Below are 21,605 nucleotides of genomic sequence, written 5' to 3'. Positions count from 1 at the left end.
CTTCCCTACTTTTCCTCTCCAGCTCCCCGTATCTGTAATACTGTTGGACACCTGAGTATCTGTCTCATCTTTATTACTAAATTCCTTGTGGGAACCGTAGAATTTAGGGTGGAATGTAGAGGTGTGCACCCCATCAACTACCTCAACCTGAGCTCTTCCCCAAGGGCAGGAACTATGACTCTATCTCCCTGTGGATTTCCAAACAGGATCCAGATGAAGACTGAGCTAATCTAGGGCTCTTACATCCTTAGAGATGGAGGGGTGTGAGGTTCAGAGTTGCACTGACTCTTGGGCTCTTCCTCCCCCCCAAGTCCTTTTGGCAATTGGGATATCTTCAGAGAGGAGAAACTTTCTTCTGCGTTATCTGCCCCTTTGCTTACAAGTTTCCAAAATGTTTCTGCTTCTTCTCTTCCCTTTAGCTTCTCACCTGGGGCGGGTGGGTGCGCCACCACCCTCCCGCCCTCTTTCCTCCACGCGTGAGCCAGAGCCGCATCCAGCACCACGGACAGCTCCCGGGTGGTGAGTAAGCCGGCCGTGCAGGCCCCCTCTGGGAGGGTGAGGAGGGGGTCCTTCTATCTGTCTCTAGATTGTGTAATCTGTGGGATTTGTTTGTGGGCAGCTGTGGAGTCTTGGGAAGAGGAAAAGGCTGAGGGCAGTTGGCATTGCATCTTCAGGAAACCGCGTTTGTCCTCTTTGGCGAGTCTGAGTGAGGGGCCGCTGCTGCAGCAGGAAGGATGAGAGTTAGATTTCAGGAAGGATTTAACTGAAGCTCTTGTGAGATCAGGTAGAGCTAGAATAAGCCTCCGCCCTATATCCCTCATTTTACAGATTCCTAAGAGAGTGGAGGAGTTATGACCAAGGTCACTCAGCGAGGTAGTGGAAATGCCAAGATGAAGCCTCCTGAACTCCAGCCTGGCCCTGCCCACCGTGTCTGATATATCCTGTGGGGGCCTCCCTGCCTTTGTTGGGATGCTGATGCTGGTAAAGAACGTTCACAGGTTGTCCTTGCACAAAAAAAGACAGGAGGCACGTGTGGACATGTGAGGTGTCCACACAAGCCAGGAAGAGGTGGGACCAACTTCTCTCTCTGTCCGTGGAGGTTGGGGGGGAGGCCTCGGACAGAGCACAGGGGAAGGCATACCAAGCAGTAGCTGGTAAGCCCATGGGAGAAAAGGCAAGGGGGCAACCATCTGCCAGGGCACAGAGGCCAGCGGATGGCCACAAGGAGTCTCCAGAGGCCAGCAAGAGTCACGCAAACTGGAACAGGGCCTGGGAAAGGCCCTTCTGTGTGCCCAGGCCTGCTTCTCCAACACCGGGAGCCCAGAAACAAAGGGGCCATTCTCTCTAGGATGTGATGCCGCCATCTCCGGCTGGCAGTGCCAGGTGGTGGGGCATCAGGGGGTGTCAACCTATTATCTCCCCCCCCAACTCTTAGGTCCTCTGGGGCTGGATGTTGGAGAGGTGGGTGTTCCATGCTATGTTGCCATGGCAACCGCCCCAACCCCCACCTTCCTAAGCACAAAGAGAGACAGCTTTCACCCCCACCCCCAGGAAGAACCTGGGTCTGGTTGGGAATCTTCCCTTGGGAATCCTCCTTTCTGATGCACACGCCTTGGCATGCATGAGCATCACGCTCTTTTCAGCCCTGGAGCCGAGCTGTACAGGCAGAGAGGCTGGTGCATCCAGAGACTCTGGGAAGGTTGTGCGAGTGAGCAGGACTCCCTTGTACTTAACCCTCTCCCCTCAAGCTCTCCTGTCCCTCACCTACAGCCCAGGCTATCCTGGGCCTTCTCAGCTCAGGTGACAGAGGCCTTGACCTTCTAGTATTTCCCAGAAGTGAGGGACACCCTGCTACCCCCAGCAAGCCTCCAGGCTGTGGGAACAGGAGAAGAGGAGGGGGTCATTTCTGCCACCCTCCATCTGCACCCTCCGCCATTACTCATTAGGCATTCTGCCCCCTCCTTCCGCTCGTTAAGCCTGATTTGCATATATTTGCATAATACAACTCATTTGCATTCCAGGAGGCTCATGGTAGGAGCCAGGAAAAAAGGGGAGGGGTTGGGGAAGAGAGAAAAGGGGAGAGATTTTGTTTTCATCAAAGTGTGTGGGGGGGGGAGGTGGCAGGAAGAGGACAGAAATAAAAACTCACACTACTTTCTTTCTTCCCTTCTGCCGTCCCTCCCTGAGCTGGACTCAGATGCCAAAGAGAGATGCCAAGGGGCCGGCTTTTCTGTCCTTTTTTGTCTTGCTTCCTCCGGGTTTGGCTCCCCAGCCTGGCCCCCCACCTTGTTGGGCTCAGGCTTCAGAAAGAGAGAGACAGGGGTAGGAGGCAATGCTGTGGGAACGGAAGCAGAGGGAGAGGGAGGCCGCCATCTTAGGCAGCTAGAGCCCCTAAGATGTCCACCTTTGACAGGTGGATGGACATGGTGGGGGGGACGGGGGTGAGGCCACAGGAAGCACTTGGCTGGCTGACCAGAACGTGGTTGAGTGTTCCTGCTCCTGGAATTGGGAAGAGAGGATGGGAGAGAGGGAAGGCAGGAGAGATGAGGCATGGCAACCCCAGAGGGGCATGAGCTTGGCATAGGCGCAGGGCTGGTAGAGAGGCCTCCCGTTTCCTTCCAGACCCCTGGTGAGCCCGGCAGTCAGAGGACCTGGCCGAGGATCTGATGGACTGTGGGTAATGTAAAAACCCTGGAGGGGTCAAACTGGGCATCTCAGCAGGAGGAAGGAGAGGGCAAGTGGTGGGTAGGCAGGACCACCTGCCAGGCTGCTGTGTACCTGAGGTGAAGCTTTGAGTCTTCTCTGCCCACCGTCCCCGCTCAGGCTGGGCGACCCCTACAGAGCATTTCCTGCTGGCATCATCCTGTCTGCTCCCGTGGCCTCTGGCTCTCCTGTTACATCCTTGCTTATGCGTTCTGGCTTCTGCTCATTCGGTCCTCCGTCCGGGTTGGCCAGGTCTCCATCATGAGTGCTCCCCAGGGTTCTGCAGCCCTGCTAGTGTATCCCATCAGCCATCGTGGGGTTCCAGATGCTCTCCCACTTCGCTCATTCTGGCCTCTCTGAACTCCAGATCCATTCCCCTACTTGCTCTCTGTGCTCCCGCCCTTAGCTCCCGGGGCAGAGGTTGGAGGGGTGCACCTGCATCATGGATGCCCAGGCCCGAGCTGCAAGGAGGGCCGGGAGGGCTCCCCTGCTTGCCGCTCCCCAGACGTGGTCCAGAGTCCAGATGCTCACAGGTTCAGCCCTGCTTACGGTCTGGCCGGGCTCCTGCCCCCACCAAACTCCTAGGCCCTCAGGTCCCATCGGGAGCAGGCCCTCCCCCTCCACACCACCCACACCAGGACCCATCTCCCCCTTTGTAGTGCCCCTCACACCCACACCTTCCTCTCCCTTCACTCTGCCTCCACGTCCGCTCATTCCATCAACAGGCATTTACTGCGTGCTTGTTATGTGCCGGGGTCGTGCCAAAGACGAAGGTGGGACCCAGGGCTGGTCTGAGGAGCTAATGGTCCGGCAGGGAGGGCAGACACACAGGATTCACAGGACGGGGAAGACTGGGCTGGTGCTGCAGTTAGGGAGGGCCTCCTGGAGGGGCCAGAGGCGAGGTGGTGACATGGGGGGGTGAAGGTGATAAAAGGTAGACAGAGTGTCATCAAGTCCAAAGTCTGAGGAAGTGGGTGGTGGAGAGTAGACAGGCAGGGTCGGGGCTGTCCGTTAGGGGGACTCTGGGCCAGGAGGAGATGGGACATGGACCCCACCAGGGAGGCTGGATGTGACGGGGTGCTGGGGAGTTAGCTGACAGCCTCAGAGATGCTGGGAGCGGGGGTACAGCTGAGGGGCAGCACATGACCACTCCCAGAAGGGAGCAGGACATGCATCCAGCTGCCTACTCAGCCCAGTGCCCAGCTGGATGTTTCACAAGCTCCTGGTTAGGTCTGCGAATGAAGGAACATGTTTAAGGCCTGGGAGCCACCCGAGGAAGGGTCTCTTCCTCTACCCCCGGCCTCGCCCCACCATCCACATGCACATGGGTAGGCTTGTGGGAGCTCTCTGGGAAGAGAGGTGGAGAAGCCAGGGTTGGTGCCCAGCAGCGGTGCCCCAAGGTCAGCAAAGAAGACGGGCAGCTGGGGACTGGAGTGAAGAGCAGAGAAGACACTGGGTCCTGGGAAATCCCTGGCAGAGGGGGTGAGGGACAGGGTGGGTTGTAGGGGGTGGGCCAGGGCTCTGAGGGGATCCCTCCTGGAGAAAGGCTGTGGGAGGCTGGGGAGGCAGCTGTGGAGGTGAGGCACTGCTGCTGGCCACTGCGGGGGGAAGGGAAGTAGGGGTGCGGCCCCACCCTTCCCCCAGGCCCAGCCTCTGCACAAAGGCTTCTCTGTGAGTGGCCATGGAAGGGGCCCTGTCAGGTGAGGGGGCTTAGCTCCCAGAGCCCACGGGTGGGGGAGGGTGCAAGGGTGTTGGAGGAGGGGAGGACTGAGGGGTAGCTCAAGCTTTAACCAGACCCGGGAAGGAAATGGAGAAGCTGAGATCTGGCCAGGCTCTCACAGTGACAGGCTCAGGACAGGCTCCTCTCCAGGGTCCCCGCATGGAGGCCTTGCTGCTGGCCTTCTTCCCCGCTGCAGCTCCCCATCCTGCCAGCCCCCCCAGCCTCCCTTCCCCAAGCCATAGCTTCCCTTCCGTGGTGCTCCCCAGCTCCTGCACAGGGACCCCCCCCCCCAGGGAGGGTTGTGTGGGGAGGGTGGAAAGAAGAGAGTCCCGAGGCTGCCTGAGACTCCACCCAGTCTTGCCGTCCCTGGGGGAGGTTTCTCTCCTTGCCTGGTCTCCGTGTCACTTATTGCTGACCAGCAGCATGGATAGACCGTCCCTACCGCCCCCGCCTCATTGTGCACACCGTTCCTTCTCATAAATGTTTGGGTTTGGGGTGCCAACAGCAGGCAGGATGTCAGCTCGCAGCTTGCTCACACATTCGGTAGAAGGGCTCCATCCACTGGATGGACAACAGAAGGAGGTTTTGGTTGTTGACCCTGAAATTGGACAGGCTGGTCAGGATGCAAACCCTGGCTTCCCTCCCTTACAAGCTAGGTGACCTTAGGCAAGTCACTTAAGGTCTTTGGATCCTAACTTCCACAGCTGTCCTGAGGGATCAGATGGGTCCGTGTGAATGAGGGTGTTTTGTAAGGTTATATGCAGATGTCCAGCGCTAATTCTAAAAGGGACGCAGAGTTAGAAGCGCCGTTGCAGGTAGGTGGGAACAGTCAGGGAAGGCTTCCATGGCTTGGAAGTGAGGGTGCGATCGCTGGGGCGGAGGGTGAGGGACCGGGTGCAGTCCGTGGTGGAGGCCTGTCTGAGGAGCGTGGCGGCAGCTCTCGTGGCCTCCGACCGCCGAGCATCTTTAACACCTAGACGGTGGACCCCGTGACGGCAGCTTCTTTTACCCTTCCCTCTGGCCCTGTGTAAACACTGACCCGCAGGCCTGGGGGGAGCAGGGCTGAAGTTCCCCCACATTGCCCTAGCCCTGCGGCCCTCACGTTGGGGTTCTCCAGAGGGCACGTTCGCCAGACACCGTGCCCCTCAGTGAGTGTGTCCAAGAGCCGCCTCCAAGCCTGCTGCACCAGACCCTCTCCGGTCCCCGATGCTACTCAGCATTGCCAGGAGTGAGCTCAGTCCAGACTTCTCTAGATCCCTTAGCCCATGGGCCCGCAAGACTCTGAGCAGCAGGGTCTTTTGTCTCTAAGCGATCACTCCTTGTGGTACAAGCAGGAGCTAGGAGGGGGGTGGTGTGGTATCATCCCCACAGATATCCGTGGGGCCTGGAGGCCTGCGGGGAAGGGCCAGGCTGAGGCTGGCATATGGAGGGACAGCCCTGGGCACAGGGGCATGAGCCTCACCCGGCCAGGGCTACCTTCTGCCGGCTTTGTCCATCTGGCACCAGCTGGCTTTCCAGCGCGGCCCCCACAACCCACCGTACTCCTCCGCTGCCGTTGCCATAGCAATTGGCTGCCATCTTGTACTCAGGGCAGTGCCTCCTGTCTGGATCTTCCCATGGGGTTCCCGGAGGATGGGAGATAGGTCTCCAGGGATGGATCCCTTCCTCCTGCTAGCCGTCCCATAAAAATTAATGTTAACATATGATTTTTTAAAAATAGCCAAGATGGAGGCCAGCGGTATGTCAGGCTCTGTGCCGAATGCTCCCCGTGTGTTATGTAATATGGCCGAGGAAGCACTCACGTGATCAATGGAAACGGTTCCCACCCAGTTTCTTATTTCTGTGATGGGCTTTTCCTCTCTCCAGCCAGGAGATTCCATGATCCTGCCCATTCCTGTCTTGGGAAGTCCTTGCCAGTGTCTGGCCCTGATGTGTGCCCAAGCACCTGTTCTTCGACCCTTGGCTTGACATGGCTACTTTGAGAAGTGAGGAACACACTGCCACACAGATGCAGTCACTTCATTGGGCTTCCTGGACTCCAGCTGTTGGCACTTGGCCAGCTTGGTGAGGTCCTGGAGCCCCTTCGAGACTTGGGGACCCAAGTCTAAGATCTGTTGTTTAGAGGGGCGCCCGGCCGGCTCAGTCCGTAGAACGTGTGGCTCTCAATCTCAGGGTCATGAGTTCAAGCCCCACGTTGGGCGTGGAGCCTACTTACAATAATAATAATAATAATAATAATAATAATAATAAATAAAATCTTGCTTAGACAAGGGGAGTCTGTGTCACAAAATGCTTTGAAATTCCCCTTGCCCCCATCCCCACCCAAAGAGAGAAGCCCGAACCAGAGGCCACTGGAAAGTGATAGTGTCCCAGGCCCTCAGGGTTGGTGGGGGGGTCCCCTAGGAAGGCAGTCTCCCTGCTCCCAGCATTCGGGAGGTTCTGACAGGGTCCCTGAGAGATCCTGAGATGGTGAGGACTCCCTCCCTCTGGAGCTCAAGCAGAAGGCAGAGGATGGTCACCTTGACCCAGAGGGGCATCCCGAAGGGGCACTGAGCAGGGTCTAGCTTTGCCGGGGGAATCCTGAATGAAGGGCAGGTGGAGAGAGAGAAAGGAGGCCATTCTCCACTGAGGCAGGGTGGGCTGGCAGGGAGGGGCTGGGGATGATTTACGACATCATTGTTTCCCCGCCCCCCACTACTGGACGGTTGCTAGGAGATGCTGGCTATCTGTGTCTGGGCGGGAGGGTGAGGCTGCTCCATCTGGACCCCTCCTCCCCTCCTCTGAGCTTCACCCATTACCCCTCCCCAGACCCCGACACACCTTCCCTTCTGTTGGCCCCCAAATCCAGCCAGCCTGGGGCTCATGGGGCTCCCAGGCCGGCTGAAGATCTGGGACCAGGAAGCCAACCGGGAGCCCTGGAGGGAGAGGCCAGCAGACTCAGCTGGGGTGCTGAGGAGTGGCCGGCTCACCTCAGGGCCTCTGGGAGCCAGGGCAGGATGAGGGCCAAGGGAAGTCGGGGCCTCGAGGAACCCAGGTTTGAGGTAGACTGAGTCCAGTGTGATGGGTGAGGCAGACCCCAATCACACCCCTCCACAGTACAGCCCAAGTCAAGGTTAGCGGCCTGTAAAGGCCAGGTTTGGGGTCATGGGGTGGAGAACTGAGGGCAGGGGAGAATAAGGCTGGACCATCTGATCTGAGCAGAGGTACGCTGTGTCGGGGCATGGCTCAGATCCCTTCCTCTTCCGGAGATTTTCTCTTCAGATTTCAAAGCCCTTGGAGAAGTCAGATGGGTGAACTTTAGGGACTCCTAAAGCTGCTGGCTCCCAAGTCCTGCGGGGAAGGAGAGGGACGCGTGCCCACAGAGGTGCTCCTGATACCAGAGCCCACCTGGATTCGGCACCCGCTTGCTCATGCGAGCCCCCTCTCTCAGCCATGTTCTCCATCAGTCTTCCAACAGGCCTGGAAACTGGCTTGTACTGTCCTGCACTTTGCAAAGGGGCAGTCAAGGCCTGACAAAGGACATGTGACTTGCCCAGAGTCAGGGGTTAGTAAGCTGGGCCTGGGGCTTCAGATGAGGCCTGGTGGGTCCTCTGCACACGCTGCCTCCCTCCCCTGTGGCTCCCGCAGAACAAGTTCCTAACACACTGGGAGCGACTGAGGGGCAGGAGCAGATGGGCAGGGGCCTAGCAGCCCATGTTCAGGTACGAAGCTGGAGGGATGCTAACACCGTCCTTGTGGGTGAAGACAGGACCGGGGAAGAGGCTACAGTTGCTGCAGAAGCCACTGGAATCCTCCCAGGTTGGTCCCCGGCCAAGGGAAGCATGTTCCCCACCTTTGGCCAAGTCCCCTGGGCCACCGCCTCATCTCTCACCTGCTGGGGATCTCAGTTCCCCGTCCTGTCGTGGCCCTGGGTAGAGCTCCTGGAAGAGATGCCTAGACTCAGCCCTTTATCATGGAGCCTTCCAGCCCTTGCCTTTCTGGTGGAGGGGAGCCCCGAGGGCCGCTGGACAAACTCCCCGGAATTCTGACCTCTGCCTCCTGCCAAGGTCTCCATCCAAAGAGAACCTTCTTCACTCTTGACACTTCTTTTCAGACCAAAAGAAGGACCTATTTCACCCAGTTGGTGTGGCGCCCTCTGAGAAGCCCTCCTGGACTGACCCAAGATGAGGCTACACTCTAGCAATTGGCTGGCTGCCCCAGGAGGCCCCTGAGCAGGATGGAAGTGGCCAGGCCCTGGCTCCAGCCCGGGCTGCCTGTCCCCCCTGGAGCCAGCGGGGAGACTTCTTTCCACCATGCTCCCGTGTCTGCAGCTCTCCACCTGGCCCATCCCGATCCCTCCTATGTCGTCTGAGCTGACAGTCCTGAGATGGAGGTCCCATCTCATGTCTAATAAAGACTCCTGAATGCTGAACCAGTCCTGGTGGTCGTGATATACCTGGGCAGGGCTGGGAGGGGAGGGCTCCCCGAGAGATCCTTGCTGTGGGGGCCACCGTTGCAGCAGAAGAGGGAAGCCTTGGGAAGACACAGATCTCACCTGTGGGGGTGGGGTGGGGACTAGAGACTTCTTTGGCTGCTTCCACCTCTCCCAGCGGCCCCAAGGCTCCGGGCAATGCCACCCAGGCTCTGGCCAGTCCTAACTCAGAGCGATGGGCAGATGCTCCCAGCTGAGGAGCTACCACCGCAAGGACCAAGAGAGTGGGAGAGGCTGGGCTTGCTGCCCAGAGAGTCTGTGCCAGGGGTCCCTGGGTGGCCCTCTGTCCCTCCACAAAGGGGCCCTTCTTCACAAACGTCCTCCTGTGTTTGAACAAATCACAGAGAAAGAGCACCCACTCTGCTTCCTCTGCCCCTCCTCAGTAGACACAGAAGGGGAGGAATATACTTAGCAAAAGGGACTCAGGTTAGACAGCAGGTAGGACTTCCCAACAAGACCTTGGTGGGAACCTGAGGGCAGGGGACCCTCAGTAGAAAGGAGTTGGGACTGTGCTCTTGACCCCATTTCCCCCATGATGTGTCTATATCCAATGTGCTCCCCCAAAAGATGGGCCCCTCTCACTCTACAGAGCTCCTCCTATAAAGCGTTAGAGTCCAGACTATCAGCACCTTCTGAGATCTCTATCACCCTCTAGGAAGTTCTTCCTCCATCTAACCACAGCCCCTCCATGGAATTATAGTCTGAAACCCGGAATCTTTCTAAATAAAAAGGCTTAAGATAGGAAGCATGGTACACTTCCAACAGCACAAAAGGGAAAGTATGTCTCCTGCCCACCCCGTCCCCAGCCACCCACCTCCTCTCCAAAAGGCAACCACCGGTCCCCGTGTCCTCCCTGAGATACTCCATATGCATGTATGCACATATGTCTACAACCCCCCTTCCATCTCAACACTGACCACAGCATGTTCAGCTTCCTAGACCAGGGCTCCTAGCCTGAGGTCAAGATGAACCTCAGGGGACCCTGGCATCTGCGGAAATTGCATACAGAACCCTGGGTAGGCACCCGGACACTGTTTCCAGGAAGAAGGGACGCGTGAAAACCACCTGGCCTAGTCCCGCTCTTCATTGTACAGAGGACATGGACGCCAGAGAGGAGAAGGGCTATGGCCAGGACCCTCAGCATGGTGGAGCCCCCACCCCCGCCCCCGCCCCCACCCCCGCCCGCACGCACCAAGGAGCCCAGGGTCTCCTGCAAGGACGGGGTCTCAGAGGGCTGACCAAGGCCCAGGACGCAGCCAAGAAGAAGCCATTCCATTTGTACCGTGATGTGGCTTATTGAAGAGCCTGAGACTGAGCCTGGGCTCCCCATGCCTGGCCAGCGCTCCTAAGGTTCCCAGCCCTCCTTTCAGGACCCTTCCTGCTGTCTGGCCTTGCAAGGACCCCCCGCAGCACCCCCACCCCCGGGACGGTCTCTGGGGAGGAGGGGTGAATGCAGACAGGGTCTGTGCCTGCGGTCAGCATGAAGGAAGCTGCTGGGGGTCTGCCTACTCGCCGGCCTGAGCATCAGTCTTCACAGCCTCCTTCCCTTCTGGGTTTTGGGGGCCTGGGTGGGGGAAGCAGCCAGTGACTGGGGTCAGCCCTGTGCCTGCACCGGTGGCCCCCCAGCCTGGAAAGGAGGCTCCTGGTGCAGGCGCTGGGACAGGCTCTGCACAGGAAGGAAGGGCAGGGCACGGCACAGCGGGTGTGAGAGGGGCCATGGAGGGTGGGCTGCCGTTTGGAAGCAGAAAGACCCAGACCCAGACAGGGGCAGAGGGGTGGGGGCCCTCCCTCGCCGGGATGCCAGCACTGGGCTGGGAGGGGCCAGGCGGGACACTCCGGAATGTGCTCTCAGAGTCCCACTGAGCGTATGCAGATGAGGCCGTCTGTATGCAGATGAGACCGTCTGTATGCAGATGAGGAGAAAGGGCATTCTCTTCCCAGGGTTACCATAGAGCCCAGCCCACCCCCTCCCTCAGGGCCCCAGCTGCAGGGCAGCCTGGGAAGTGGCCCGGCTGGGGAGAGGCAACCTGCCACAGAAGGTTAGACTTCGGGAAGGACTTACCCAAGTAAAATGGGCCGTTCTGGGAAAGGAGCTGGAGAGGAAATGGGTTATGTAGAGGGGCGGCGGGGCAAGCCAGCCAAAAAAGATGGGGGCGGACCATGACAGAACACAGCCAGAGGGGAACAGGCAGGCCGGCAGACAGCTGGGAGCGGGACAGCGAGAGGAAGAGCTTGGACTGGCGGCTGGGCATCCACTTTGTGCCAGGCCCACTGGGTCCCCTCGGCTCCTGCCCGTCGCCCTGTGAGCCTTTCACAGACAGGGAGGACCCCCAGGCTGACGGAAACGTGCAGGACCCCCTGTTTGCAAATGGCAGGGCCCTGGCCTATCCAGCTCCGCGGCAGCTTAGAACCTTCCCCCTCCTTCCAGGCAGGCCGACCCGGGACAGCTCCTCCTACCCTGAGGGAGGGTGAGAGGTGTTCGGGGTCGGAGCTGTGCCTGGCGCAGGGGCCCTGGCTGGGAATTACTGGGAACTGGCAGCAGAGGGTGGGGCGGGCTGCTGGGAGCAGCAGAGAGGACAGATACCAGGAGGGGGACATCAGGGTGGGGAAGGATGCCAGGGTTAACGCAGCGGGGGAAACTGAGGCCAGGAGATTGGGAGGGTTGCCCTCCTCCCTCAGCAGATCCAAGTCCCAGCTGGGCCTGAACCCCAGGGCACCGGGCCCCCAGCCCCTTCCTGGGAGTGCAGAGGCCCGGAGTGGGGGTGTTTTTGAGAATAGGCTCTCCTCTTCCTCCGGTGGCCCCCGGCCCCCCACATCCAGTGGTGTAGCCAAGGCCTTTGTGGGGAAGCCGCGGGGAAGAGAGGCCCCTTGTTGGCCTGTTCATCTTGCCGGAGGCTCCACCAATGCCAGCCCCCGGCACCGGCTGGGCTCTCCTTCCTGGGGGTGCCAGTCGGCCCCCACCCGCCGCCGCTGCCCACTCCCCAGCTCGTCGTTTCCTGGAGCCTCAGGGCTTTGGCCCCAGTCCCGGCTGGAGGATGGCGGGGAGCCCCAGGCCCAGCACCTCCCGCACCTCCCCTTTCACATACTGGCACCAGAGCCGTGGGAACGCTGGGCGGCAGCTGGGCACTGGTGCCCGGCTCTGCCCACCCCCAGCCCAGCCGACCTCAGAGAGGGGAGAGAGGCAGGCTGCCCCGAAAAAGCCCCTTCAGGATGGGGCCCTAGAAATCCTTAGCACTAATTATGAATCTGGGGACAAACAAGGCATTTGCAAGTCAATTAGTGACAGAACTTTCCCAGGAAAGAGCCTCATCCAGGCTCAGCTTCAGACTGGGCCCCATGCTGGGTCATCTTGTCCCTCCTGTCTCTGCCCTGCTCAGAGCTCAGGCACAGAGGCCGGCCCCGTGTTCTGCCAGCCCCTCTGCAGCCGAGGGTGCCAGAACCCGGAGTGGGCAGGAGGCTGGGGGCAAGGCCATGCTCTGCGGAGGGCAGCCGGGGGGTCCCTCCAGCTCTGCCCCCCGGGAGGGACGCAGGTTCCACCTGCAGCACGAGCCTGAGGCTCCCGCGCGGGATTGCAGGGGAGCGGGCTGGCCTGGGCGGGCAGGGCTGAGTGGACAGGAAAGGAGACGTCATTGTGAAGGGGGGGGGGCAGGAGGCAGCCCAAGGGGCTACACCTATGGGAACTTCAGGTGGGCCGGCTGCCATCTGGGGCCACTTCTCACCGGCGGGGAGACAGGGCGGGATGTTGCTCCTCCCAGGCCTGGGAAAGGCGCTCTCTGCCTAGAGGACCCCTTAATTGGGGGAACTGGAGGGGGGAAGGGGCTGTCGGGGCAAAAGCCCTAGAGCCAGCCTCGCTAGCCATCTGAGGGAGATTAAGGGATTACAATTAAAAGGCGTTTGCAGATCGAGCAGGTGGGTTGGGGCTGGTGCTAACGATCTAATTGCCGCCTTACACCAGCACTTTAGCGGGGCTCTAATGAGCAGGGGTGGGTTCTTGGAGGGGCGGGCGGGAAGAGGCGGAGTGCAGGGGCCAGGAGGGGCGGGGCCTCACCCTGAACACCCCCGCCCCAGGGTTACACCACAGAGACCCCCTGCTGCCCTCCCCAAGGACCCAAGATGAGGCAGCATCACAGGGCTTTGGGGGCGCGAGAAGGGTTTTGGGGCCAGGAATGAGCAAAGGGGGTGCTTAGGTCCCGACAGAAAGGAGCCCTTAAGATAGGGGATGGTTAGGGTGAACTCTGTGTCAAGCATTGTACTAAGTACTTTATAAACATGTATAATCCTCGCAACCACAGTAAAGCCATGTCCCCCTCAGGATGAGACTCTGGAGCTGGGGGTCCCACCGACCAGGGGCCGCTCCCTTCAGACCCGTCCTTTCCAGGAAGGGACAGAGGGACAAAGCCTCTCCAGACTCTGAGAGAGACCAGGCTGAGGGTCCAAGCGTGCAGGGTGCAGCCCCCGAATCCCTGCTGTGGGGGCCCAGCCTCCTCCCCTGACTCTTGTGCAAAAAGAAACCTGGGCACGGAAGGTGCCACAGAGCTGAGCCCTCGCACATGCTGCTCCGCTTCTGGAGGGCCAGCCCTTCTGCTCCTTTTTTTATTTTTTTAAAGACTTTATTTGAGAGAGTGTGAGAGAGAGAGCGAGCACAAGGGGGCGAGAGGGGCAGAGGGAGAGGGAGAAGCAGGCTCCCCACTGAGCAGGGAGCCCGATGCGGGGCTCGATCCCAGGACCCTGGGATCACGACCTGAGCCGAAGGCAGATGCCCAACCGACTGAGCCCCCCAGGCGCCCCCTCCACTCCTTTTCTGTCCTTCTGAGAGGTCTTCCTCTCCCCTCCATCCCCAGGCTCCCCTCAGTTAAGGGTTATCTCTGGCTGAGAGGGTGTTACACACATTCAGGAAACACAGGGATGGTGTTTACTTCTAGAAACTGAAGGGCCTGACCGGAGTAGCTCTGGGAGGATCCTGAGCAAGGGATGTGGTTGTTTCTGGGACAGGACCTGGGGTGGAACCTGAGGCACGAGGGAAACTCTGTGCTATATAGTTTACCCTTTTGTGCCTCCAAAGTGTAGTGAAGGAATTATTCAGAAACAATTAAACTTAAAATATTAATTATTGCATCTTTTTTAAAGGCTGGGGAAGGATAGCGTCTCACCCCAAAGGCCAGAGCATAAGCAAAGCCCGAGACGCCTCATATGGGAGGCAAGAGTGGGATTTCAGTTCCTTCTGTGTGCCTCTCCCTTCCTCCGGCCTCCGCCTGCTTCCCCCCGGGGTGCCTGGGCCTGCTCAGTGTGCCCTGTGCTCTGCCTGGGTCCCCCCAGGGCCTTTCAGGACTGGCCCCCGGAGTGGCAGCACCCCCTCCCTAGCCAGTTGGTGTTGACGGCAGAGCCTGGACTCTCACTAGCTCCAGGTACCTGGGCTCCCTGGGCCGGCACCAGCCCTGTGAGGGGACAGTGGTGGCCTGGCGGCTCCCGGCCCTGCCCCCCACCCCCGTCGCTGCTGCCTGGCCGGCGTGGGCTCTGCCAGCCTGCCGTGGGCCCACTTGCCCTCCCGGCACGTCTGTGTTCCTTCCGGGGCCTGGGCGCATCCCTGCCCTTCCTCTCCCGGGGCGGCTGCGCTGAGGGGAAAGGGGGTCTGGCCCCGGAGCCTTCGCACTCTCGTCTGGAAAATGGGGCTGCAGATGGTAGCGCTCCGCCAGGGCTGGGGTGGGGGTTAACTGCGGTAGTGGATGTGGAGTGCCTGGCACCGCACGGCCCGAGCGGGGGGCTCCGCGACGGCTGTCATTGCCGTTATTAAGTGGGAGGGACCCTGCGCACTGCGTGAGCCGGTGGAGGGGACCCCTCATTACTGCTCTGGCTGGGAATAATGAGGCCGTGGTAATAGCCCCTCACACTCCCAGGCCCACTGACAAAAGGCCCCACAAAGTGGGAAGTGAATGTGCATAATGGGACCCTTGGGGGCTTCACCCAGGCTGGGGGGCGCCAGGAAGGACCCTCTGGCTCTGGCCCCAGGTGCTTGAGGACCCCGCAGTGGCAGGCCGCCCTTTCTCGGCCTCGGCAGGGCGAAGAGCCTGCAGATGCAAACCTGGGTCGTGATGGGGGGGCCCTGATTGGTGCACCCAGCCCCCAGCACCTCGGGCCTCCTGAGGCCAGTGCGGGAGACTGACAAGAACCCAAACGAATAGGTGAGATGCGTCCTGCATCCACTGGTCATAAAGGATCTGGAGAAAAATAGAGCAGGAAAAGGGGAGCGACAAGAAGGGCCAGGGTCAGGAGGTAAATCGCAAGTTGAAATAAGGTGCTTAGGGAAGGCCAGGCCAGATTTTGTTCAACTTTGTCTTGTGAAAAATTGTCCATAAACACGAAATTGTGCAGGCCAGTGTGGGGAGGCTCCCCACACCCCCCCAGCTCCCAGGTTAGGTTTCCGAGGTTTTGAAGGACACCACACGCCTCTCCCTTCACAGACGGTGTGGTTTGAGCTGCAGCATCAGGGCAGTGGGAGGCAGCCACGGGCCACTGGGGAGGCGGGTGTTCCAGGCAGAGGGACAGCAAGCCTGGAGCCGTGAGCCTGGGATGTGGAAGAGCAGCTCCAATTCCAGGGGCTGTGTAGCATTTCACGAGTCTCCTAACTGCTCAGAACCTCAGTTTTGCCGGCTGTGAAAGGGGGCTGGTTCCTGATCCCACAGGGAGTCTGGAGGAGCGGGTGGAGTGTGTTTCCCTGAGAGGGTTTACCAAAAGTGCGGCCTCGAGGCAGGGCCAAGGCCAGCTCTCAGGCATGTCTGACCCCAGAGAAACTCAGTGACTCGGTGGAGGTGAGACTAGACCCCCCCACCCCCAGGCACCCAAGACAAGGCTACCCCCGGCTAGCAGGCCGCAATGATGGGGAAGAGGCTGAGCCCCAAGCTCGGTCACGCTCGTGGTCCGCCCCTCACCCCCACCCCCATGGATGGGCCACAGGATCCCAGGCTGCTGGAGACAAGGGGAGCCCGGAGCTTGAATGGCCACTGTTCTCTGAAGAGGCTTGGTCCCCTTTAAAGACCCTTATCACCACCTCCACCTCCCTCCCAGGGTGATTATCACCCAGAGGGGCCTTTCCTAGGGGACATAAAGAGACCCTCAACTCCCATCCTTTAGGCAGGATAATGGGCCATTCACACTGAGGGGACCCCAGCCCCACACCTGGCCCTCTCAGGCAGCCGACTCCACCGCCCCATTGTCCCAGCGGCAGGGGGGCCCCAGCCCCCAGCTGGAGCCCTCCTGGCCCTTCCCCCACCTTTCCAGCCGCCTGGACTGGGGCTTGATTTGGGGGAGGTGGGCCCGCCATTCATCCCACCCCCTCGCTCAGAATTTCACTCCTCTCGAAAGCCCTTACAGAGCGATGGGAAAATGGGAGGGAATAATTAGGAAAATCATTAGCGTCTCAAGGCCCATCTGAGAGGGATTAAGGGATTAAAAGCCTTGCAGCCAATCTCTCCTACTTTAAGGTTGTTGTAGGGGTTTTGTTTTCAGGACTTTTTCCCCCTCTTTTCTTCTGAGTTGGGGCAGACTAAAGTCTTGGTGGATCCTTCCTTCAAAAGCTATAGGAAAAAGTCAAGACATTGAAGTCCGAGTGGAGAAGAATGGGGGAGGAAGCAGGTGTGTGGGGGAGGGTCTCTTCCCAAGCTCTCCTGGGCTGCCTTGGGCCACTTCTTAGGGCATGAGTGTACGGGGAGGGGTTGCTGACGCTGGGCCGGGCCAGAGGGGCACCCAGCCCTGCCTGCCAGGCCACCTTCCACCTGCCCCCAGTGCTGGCTGAGGGCTCGGCAGGCTCTCCTGCCCCTGACTGGGTCCGGGATGTCCCTCTACAGAGCACCAGGCAGGCGCTGTCCTCGAGCCGCCCACAGTCCATTTGGGGTGAACCTGTAAACAGCTCATTACAACACCCTGTGAGGGGGGTCTACAGAGGAGGCAGACCCCAGGCAGTCTGGAGGGGTTAGGAACCCTCCCCTGGAAGAGATGGCCAGCTTTTAAGTATGGGCGTTCCCGAAGGCCTGGCACTCAAGCACATCATCCCCTTTCACGGGGTTTCACTGTCTCCCCGACATGGTCCCCTAGCCACAGGAGGAGAAAGTCAAATACTATGCCTCCTGGTTTAAGGCAAACGGGGACACCGAGGGCTGTGGGTTGCTGGGCGCAGAGGCGCCCGTGTGCCCGTTAAGTGTTAGAGTCTTCGTGCCTCCATCCCAAGCCACCCCCGAATGTTCTGGGGAAGAAAGGTGCTGACGTCACGTGACTCACACCTTTCCCCTCTCTCTCACACACACAGTGGCCGCCCTGGTTCCAGTCCTGGGGCTCCCTGGAGTGAAGGTTGCCCCTCCATTCCTCTGGAAGGCCCAGCTAACCCCCTCCAAGCCTCTGTGGCCACCAGCACCTGCTCGAGGGGCCCGAGGTGAGGTCATGGGCGGTGAAATGGAGCAGCCCAAGATGGAGGCAGCCGGCGTCCAGCCGCGGTGCAGGAGATGGACGCTGGCGGCATCACCAACCGCGTTTATCAATGGTCTTAATTAGCAACTGCCAACCAGAAGCCCAGTGCTAATTCCACCAATAATCGAGGCTCGTGGGGCGTGGACGGAAGGGCGGTGCAGGCCGGACGGCTGGCAGGCGCCGTGATAGCGCTGGGTCCCGCTCGGCAGAAGCCCGCCAGAGCGGCTGCCGAGCCGGGGAGAATGGGGGCCCTGCCCCCCGCCAGCTCCCACTCCAGGGTTCCTTGACCCCCCGTGGGGCAGCCTCCTCAGATGGTGTTGGGACAAAATGAAGCGTGAGGAATTGCGGGGAGGGGGGAGACCTCTGTGCCTTCAGAGCCAGAACCAGACGACAGCCCATGGGATGAAGGCGAGTCTATAAAAGCCCGAGTGAAATGAGCTAGAAGGGGATTGGGAACAAGCCCCACAGTGTCCTGGAGCCACATTCCTCGCTCTGGGGAGACGGAGGAGGTGGATGGTGTGAGCAGGGAAGGAGGGGACGCTGGGGGTGGGCAGCCCCTCCAGCTGACGGCTCTCCTGCCAAGAAGAGCAGGGTGGGAAAAGCGAGTTTAAGAACCCAGGCGATGCCCAGGCACAACAAAGCCGCTTCCTCTCTCAGCCTCCGAGCCAAGCGGGGCCTGCTCAGGGCCCCAGAGACCAGCCGAGCAGGCCTGGGGAGCCCCGGAAGTCTGAGCTGAGGGGAAGGGGCCCCTTTGGGGCGGGGAGCTCTGCCCAAAGCAAGGGCGCCATCCACAAATACCCTCATGGGAGGGAAGGTGTGCTCTGGGGTTCGGGCCGGTGGGGGCTCCGGCCACGTGTGGAGATGTGTGAGGACATGGGTTTGCCTTCTTCCCGAGGTGGCGAGAGGAGTTTCCAAGAGGCTGGGCAGCCCAGGTCAGAATGCTCTGGAGGGATTCTGGGTCGGACCAGAGACCCGGACAAAAGAGCAGCTGGGTAAGGAGCTGCAGGAGGGCCCACTTCCAAAGGTGGGGGCCTGGGGGAGGGCAGAAGTCTGGCTGCTTCCCTGGCCCCGTGAAAGCCCTCAGCTCCCAGCCCTGGTCCCCTGACCGTGACTCTCCTCTTATCTAATAGCATCCCAAATGCCAGCCGAGGAGGCCACGGTGCCCCCTACACCCCCAGGATGAGGTTACTGTGCACATTGCACCTGCATCCCCAGGGAGGCCAGGGGCACAGAAGGGAAGAGCTGCATTGGAGACGGAAGGCTGGGCCAGCCCAGAGAGGAACAGGCCTAGGAGGGGGCGGTAGGACCCTCCGCCAGTGTCTTCTCCCTCCTCCCCCATCCAGCCCTCTCCTGCCTTCCTGGGACCAGAGGAGGCCTGGGTTTCCTGGGACAGCTCTCTTGGTGTTGGCCTGACCGATTCTGCCCTGAGAGCCTGAGGAGACCCAGACGAATCACTGTTTCAAGGGCCCAGCACCAGCTCTAAAAGAGCTTCTCACCCGAGTGGCATTCGCTCTCAATCATGAACCTGTGTTGAGGTTCAGGAAAGATAGACTTGGGCCCTGCACCTCGTCCGGCCTCAAGCCCGCGTACCGGAGCTCAGCAGCACGTCCCAAGAGCAGGGCTCCAGGCTCCTCACTGGGACGGACTTTGCTCCCAGAGCTCCCTCGCCCACCGTCTGAGTATTTTTTTAAGTAAACTCTATACCCCACATGGGGTTCAAACTCAGGACCCCATGATCAAGAGTCTGAGCCAGCCAGGCGCCCCCACTGTCCGAGCATTTCAATCCAGGGTTTGACCAGTTCCGTGTGTTAGTGGGACGCAGGCCCTTGGACTGGGGGTAGAGGGGTGCACCTCTTTCACTTGTGGGAGACAACTGCGTCTCCGTCATCAGACAAGTTTCTTTCCAGTCCTGCCATGGTGCGCCTTTCTCCCAGGCCAGACAGGGCCCCTAACTGTGGCGACAGCAGAGGGAGGCCTGCACTAGGCCTGGGGCTCAGGGGTCAGAGAGGACCCCTGGGGGTGTCCCTGTCTAGTAACCTGCTTTGGGGAAACCATGAGCATTTCCCTCGGGGCTCTGGACAGGAATCAGCTCCAGAAACACCTGTATAAGTCCACTGGGTCACTGTGGCGTGAGAAAATGGATGGAGATAGGGGAGAGCGGCTCGGTGGGCAGGTCGGGAGAGTGGGAAGAACACCAGCCATGGGGCCGGGCGTGCCCCCCAAGGGAAGGCGCCCCTGCAGGCCAAGCTAGTGAGCAGGGGAGGGAAGCTGGGGCCCCGCCTCGGTCGGACCCCCGAGTCAAGCCTCTCTGGGGCAAGGGTAGATATGGAGGGGACAGGTTTGGGGCTCCCCTGCCTTGGGCCGGGGCTGGCGATCAGACGTTGGAGACAATGGCGCTCTGTCCCAGGGCGCTGGGGACGGCGGCTCCGCGTGCAGTGGCTGCGGCCCCTTTCAGGCGGCGGAAGCCGGCGGCCGAGGGGAATTCTCACGGCTGCTAGCATTTGCATAGCCGCTCGCCCGCCGGAGACATTGGCCCGCATTGTTCCCGCTGGTGCCGGCGGCGGCGAGCACGGGCCGGGGCGCGCGGGGCGGCGGCGGGGCCAGACAAAGGGGCCGGGGCGCAGAGCCGGGAGGCGGCGGGTAGGGGTCCTGGCGGTGGGAGAGAAATATCGGGGTGAGGCGGGGCGCCTGCCGAGTCCGTCTGCCCCGGCGCAGCCACCGACCCCCACTCTGGACACCCAGGCCGTGTCTAATTCCTCCCCGAGCCGGAGCCGCGCGCCGTGATGTGAATCCCAACGGCGCGGCTCAGGCCTTTCCCAGGCGCTGCGGTTCAGGCCAGGTCCTCCAGAGGTCGGAGGCCCGGAGGCACCCGGGAACCTAGCAGATACCCCCTTGCCGCCGACACGGAACAGTGGCCACTTCCAGAAACCTTTCCCTCAGCTCCCTGCGGGCTTCCACGCTGACCTCAGTGCCACCAGTCTCCCCCATCGGTGGGGCCCTGGAGGAGAGCGAGGGCCCAGTGTCCTCGTCCATCATTGTCCCCAGAGCTCAGGCGCTGGGGCTGGACAGAGTTCATGAGTGGACAAGCATCTGATTGTCCTGCATTGAGAGTAATAATTGTGGTGATCAGAGGGGCTGTTCCTGAGGGGCAGAGGCCTCATTGTCCTGAAGGGGTGAGGAAAGAGCCCCCTTGGCCCCTGTCCCTGCCATCTCCTTGACCTGCTCATTGTCACCCTGTTGACCCAGCCTGAATGGTTGGGCCACCGTGCAGAGGACCAGAGGTGCTGAGCAGGGCTGTAGGGAAGACGGAGGAGGAGCTCCGGAGACACCTGTATTCCCTGCCCTCTGTGATGGTACCATCATCCCTGTTCCCCATCACTCCCATCTCCCATCCCCCTCCTGCCCCCATCCCCAAACCACAGGTGATGGCTGGCTTCATGGCAGTCTGTAGGGTGCCCAGCAGCTTGCTGGCACTCAGGACCCAGTACCGGAGGGAGAGGAGGAGAAGCAATGACAAACCAGGCCTCTGGCTCGGGAAAGCTCAGCCCCGGACTGAGTCCCCTGAGCCAAGCTCAGCACTGTCTCCAGACCATGGGCGGCTCTGTGGGGGTGACGGAGCTCGGAACCCTCTGTCCCAGGGTGCTGTTGTGGGGCGGTCCCTGCCCTGCCCCTCCTTTCTCAGGGACCTCTGGGTGGGCCACCCCACAGTTTCTCCCTTGGAAGCTGGCTGGCTAGCTGCCTTCCTCCAGAGAGGGCTCAGTTGTCCCTTCCTCCGGGAAGCCCTCCTCCACCAAGCGGGGGCAGTGGCGGGATAGAGCAGGCCGTGTTTTCAAGCCTGGAGATGTGGCAGCAGCATGCAGAAATTCTGCCCAGACTGAACCAGGGCACGAGGGGCTCGTCCCTTCGCTGAGCCTCCCTTCCCTGACAGGTTTTCAGGTCCCTTTGAGGACTGCTGGGGCCGGGGCGGGGGGGCTCCATTTTAGCTGCTGAGGCCCCAGGGGGCAGAGGGGGGTATGTGGCCTTGGCTCTCCCCCAAGCCCCCTCCCTCCCCGCAGGGGCTGACAGGACAGGAGACCCTACTGCCATCTGGGCAGTCACCCTTCTGCCCCAGCTCAGGGGCCTCCCCACGACACACCCACCCCGGCCAGCCATGAGGGGCTCTGAGGAGGAAGGAGGAAGCTGATGGGCCTCGTGGGCAGGGATGGGTCCCCTGCAGCGCCTGTCCCTCGGGGTGCTCCCTGTTTCTCCCCTTCC

Source organism: Mirounga leonina, unplaced genomic scaffold, assembly GCF_011800145.1.
Source record: "Mirounga leonina isolate KUSES-001 unplaced genomic scaffold, KU_Mleo_1.0 Mir_154, whole genome shotgun sequence".
NCBI lineage: Eukaryota > Metazoa > Chordata > Mammalia > Carnivora > Phocidae > Mirounga > Mirounga leonina.
This window is presented reverse-complemented; position numbering follows the sequence as displayed.